A 5,659-nucleotide genomic window follows, 5' to 3' on the forward strand; every position below is an offset into this window, starting at 1 on the left:
AAACTACCCACACACCATAACCCTCAAAACAGTGTTAAACTACACATACACCTTAACCATCAAAACAGTGTTAAACTACCCACATCATAACCATCAAAACAATGTTAAACTACCCACACACCATAACCATCAAAACAGTGTTAAACTACCCACACACCTTAACCATCAAAACAGTGTTAAACTACCCACACACCATAACCATCAAAACAGTGTTAAACTACCCACACACCTTAACCATCAAAACAGTGTTAAACTACACATACACCTTAACCATCAAAACAGTGTTAAACTACCCACATCATAACCATCAAAACAATGTTAAACTACCCACACCATAACCATCAAAACAGTGTTAAACTACCCACACACCTTAACCATCAAAACAGTGTTAAACTACCCACACACCATAACCATCAAAACAGTGTTAAACTACCCACACACCTTAACCATCAAAACAATGTTAAACTACCCACACAACCATCAAAACAGTGTTAAACTACCCACACAACCATCAAAACAGTGTTAAACTACCCACACACCTTAACCATCAAAACAGTGTTAAACTACCCACACACCATAACCATCAAAACAGTGTTAACCTCTTACACTTATGGTGGCGCTATTTCATTTTTGGAAGAAAAACATTCCCGTTTTAAACAAGATATTTTGTCACAAAAAGATGCTCGACTATGCATATAATTGCTACTGTTCAAAACAAAAACACTCTGACGTGTCCAGAAATACAAATATCTTCTCTGTGCGTGCCCTTTAACGTGAGCTTCAGGCAAAACCAAGATGACTTGGCATCCAGGAAATGACAAGGATTTTTGAGGCTCTGTCTTTCATGATCTCCTTATATGGCTGTGAACGCAAGAGGAATGAGTCTGCCCTTTCTGTCGTTTCCCCAAGGTGTCTGCAGCATTGTGACCATTTGTAGGCAGATCGTTGGAAGATTGACCATAAGAGACCACATTTACCACGTGTCCGCCCGGTGTCCTGCGCCGAAATTGGTGCGCAAAAGTCACCTGCCAGTATTTTTCCATGGGGCACAGAGAGAGAAGCAAGCTTCCATGAACTGCATGTCAATGAAGAGATATGTGAAAAAACACCTTGAGGATTGATTCCAAACAACGTTTGCCATGTTTAACCGATATTATGTAGTTAATCCGGAAAAGTTTCACGTTGTAGGTGACTGCATTTTCGGTTCACAGCCAGGCGCAATGTAGAAAACGGAACGATTTCTCCCTACACACAGACGCTTTCAGGAAACACTGCGCATTTGGTATGTGGCTGGGAGTCTCCTCATTGAAAACATCAGAAGCTCTTCAAAGGTAAATGATTTTATTTATTTGGTTATCTGGCTTTTGTGAAAATGTTGCGTGCTACATGCTACACAAAATGCTATGCTAGCTTTGCATACTCTTACACAAATTAGTCAATTTCTATGGTTCAAAAGCATATTTTGAAAATCTGAGATGACAGTGTTGTTAAGAAAAGGCTAAGCTTGAGAGCAAAACATTATTTTAATTTTATTTGCGATTTTCAGAAATCGTTAACGTTGCGTTATGCTAATGAGCCTGAGGCTTAGTCACAATCCCGGATCCGGGATGGGGAGTTTCAAGAGGTTAAACTACCCACACACCTTAACCATCAAAACAGTGTTAAACTACCCACACACCTTAACCATCAAAACAGTGTTAAACTACCACACACCTTAACCATCAAAACAATGTTAAACTACCCACACAACCATCAAAACAGTGTTAAACTACCCACACAACCATCAAAACAGTGTTAAACTACCCACACACCATAACCATCAAAACAGTGTTAAACTACCCACACACCTTAACCATCAAAACAGTGTTAAACTACCCACACACCTTAACCATCAAAACAGTGTTAAACTACCTGCACACCTTATGTAACGGCGTTCTTCGTTTGTTGCAAGAGAGTCGAACCGAAATGCAGCGTGTTGGTTACTCATATTGTTTAATGAAACAAATGACAAATACATGAAAATACTGAGACAAAATACAAAACGGAACGTGAAACCTAAGTACAGCCTATCTGGTGAAACTACACAGAGACAGGAACAATCACCCACGAAATACAAAGTGAAACCCAGGCTACCTAAATACGGTTCCCAATCAAAGACAACAAGAATCACCTGACTGATTGAGAACCGCCTCAGGCAGCCAAACCTATGCAACACCCCTACTCAGCCGCAATCCCAATAACTAGAAAACCCCACTACGAAATACAACAACATAAACCCATGTCACACCCTGGCCTGACCAACTAATTAACGAAAACACAAAATACTAAGACCAAGGCGTGACACCTTAACCATCACAACAGTGTTAAACTACCCACACACAACCATCAAAACAGTGTTAAACTACCCACACACCATAACCATCAAAACAGTGTTAAACTACCCACACCATAACCATCAAAACAATGTTAAACTACCCACACACCTTAACCATCAAAACAGTGTTAAACTACCCACACACCTTAACCATCAAAACAGTGTTAAACTACCCACACACCTTAACCATCAAAACAGTGTTAAACTACCCACACACCTTAACCATCAAAACAGTGTTAAACTACCCACACACCTTAACCATCAAAACAGTGTTAAACTACCCACACACCTTCACCATCAAAACAATGTTAAACTACCCGCACACCATAACCATCAAAACAGTGTTAAACTACCCACACACCATAACCATCAAAACAGTGTTAAACTACCCACACACCTTAACCATCAAAACAGTGTTAAACTACCCACACACCTTAACCATCAAAACAGTGTTAAACTACCCACACACCTTAACCATCAAAACAGTGTTAAACTACCCACACACCTTAACCATCAAAACAATGTTAAACTACCCACACACCTTAACCATCAATACAATGTTAAACTACCCACACAACCATCAAAACAGTGTTAAACTACCCATACACCTTAACCATCAAAACATTGTTAAACTACCCACACACCTTAACCATCAAAACAGTGTTAAACTACCCCACACCTTAACCATCAAAACAGTGTTAAACTACCCCACACCTCAACCATCAAAAAACAGTGTTAACTTACCCACACACCTTAACCATCAAAACAGTGTTAAACTACCCACACACCTTAACCATCAACACAGTGTTAAACTACCCACACACCTTAACCATCAAAACAGTGTTAAACTACCCACACACCTTAACCATCAAAACAATGTTAAACTACCCACACAACCATCAAAACAGTGTTAAACTACCCACACACCTTAACCATCAAAAAACAGTGTTAACTTACCCACACACCTTAACCATCAAAACAGTGTTAAACTACCCACACACCTTAACCATCAATACAGTGTTAAACTACCCACACACCTTAACCATCAAAACAGTGTTAAACTACCCACACACCTTAACCATCAAAACAATGTTAAACTACCCACACAACCATCAAAACAGTGTTAAACTACCCACACAACTTAACCATCAAAAAACAGTGTTAACTTACCCACACCTTAACCATCAAAACAGTGTTAAACTACCCACACACCTTAACCATCAAAACAGTGTTAAACTACCCACACACCTTAACCATCAAAACAGTGTTAAACTACCCACACACCTTAACCATCAAAATAGTGTTAAACTACCCACACACCTTAACCATCAAAACAGTGTTAAACTACCCACACACCTTAACCATCAAAACAGTGTTAAACTACCCACACACCTTAACCATCAAAACAGTGTTAAACTACCCACACACCTTAACCATCAAAACAGTGTTAAACTACCCACACAACCATCAAAACAGTGTTAAACTACCACACACCTTAACCATCAAAACAGTGTTAAACTACCCACACACCTTAACCATCAAAACAATGTTAAACTACCCACACACCTTAACCATCAAAACAGTGTTAAACTACCCACACACCTTAACCATCAAAACAATGTTAAACTACCCACACACCTTAACCATCAAAACAGTGTTAAACTACCCACACACCTTAAACATCAAAACAGTGTTAAACTACCCACACACCTTAACCATCAAAACAATGTGGGTGTTAAAGTATTATTGTCAGACAGACTTTAATGAGCTAAACATTAAAGAAACAAAACACAATATTGAACCAATTCATCTGATACCAACAAAAAATAATTGCAAATATTAATTCAAGTCCGAGGGTCTTAACTGCATGATAAAACATCTGAAAATAAATAAATGAATAGTGTAAGATGCACCAAATAAATCAAGAGATAATGAGAGGTGGAACATTAATTATAAGAGAAATGTGCATTTGTGCTTCAATCAGAGCAGGAGAGTTTTTATACAGAGAACAATTTAAAGCCAATTTGATTTCTCATTAAAAATGAAATCGCAGCCTGATGAGAACGTGATCTCGTCTAACTTCAGAAACGATATGAAATAATAATGTTTGCGTTGGAGGGGTTGGAGTGCCCCTTTTTACATAATATACTGTATATTCTGAGTGTCAAACCAGGAAATAGGAAACGTGTACAACCAACTCAATCACCTCAGCCCATTTCACAAGTTCCCTGGAATCCACTTCAACATTCATTACATTTTCCTCCATTTGAGTCAATTGGGTAAAAATGTACAATTAGAAAAAAAGTGCTATCTAAGAACATGCAAGGGTTCTTCAGCTGTCCCCCATAGGAGAACCATTGAATAATAATTTTGGTTCCAGGTAGAACTCTTAGGTTCCATGTAGAACCCGTTCTACAAAGGGTTCTCCTATGTAGGCAGCCGAAGAGCTTACAGGAAGGAGAATTTTGCTTTGCATGCTATTACCGTGCAGTAATTGATCATGTTCCCCGACCAGGAAAAACGCTGGCCTATATGTAGTTTATTATAAGAGCTTCTTACTGCAGTTTGTCACTGGTCAGGTGACAGTAGTACTGTGGGAACATAAGAGGTTAGTGTTACCGCACACGCTGACCAAAGCAATATTCCCGGCTCAAATCATCAATCTAGTAATCTATCGTGTGCGTTTGCGTGCGCTTTTGTTTGTGCAGGTCAGGGTGCTCCGAGCATCGTGCTCTGCAATCAATAGCTCTGGCCTGATGTCTCTACTCCTCCTAATCGACACAGAAGGGATTTCCTTTGAACTCGTTGTCCTGGGCTGACAGAAAAGTGTGTTATTACATTTGTCATCATTAGATGCAGCGAAGCAGGAGGAAGACAAGAAAAGGATGCCACAACATTTGGAGTGTGTGTGTGTGTGTGTGTGTGTGTGTATGTGTGTGTGTGTGTGTGTGTGTGTGTGTGTGTGTGTGTGTGTGTGTGTGTGTGTGTGTGTGTGGTAATATTGTGCTCATTATTCCTTCTCCCCTGGGGGCTGCATGGAAGATCTGGCTCTTCTCCTGTCCATTAGTCATGTTCTTTCTCATGACTGAGAGTTTCACTAACGAGCAGCTCTTAATTACACCTTACATCAGAAGAGTTGTCTCTCCCCTCTTCTCCATCTCTGCCGTGAGTTTCTCTCTGTGTAGTAAATCTCTCTCTCTTTTGTGAACGTCGTTCTCTCCCTCACAAGCATGTGCTCACATGTGTACCAGCAGGCAGACACAGAGCCAGGCTAGCTTTACCTCT

Source organism: Oncorhynchus masou, unplaced genomic scaffold (assembly GCF_036934945.1).
Source record: "Oncorhynchus masou masou isolate Uvic2021 unplaced genomic scaffold, UVic_Omas_1.1 unplaced_scaffold_827, whole genome shotgun sequence".
Classification (NCBI taxonomy): domain Eukaryota; kingdom Metazoa; phylum Chordata; class Actinopteri; order Salmoniformes; family Salmonidae; genus Oncorhynchus; species Oncorhynchus masou.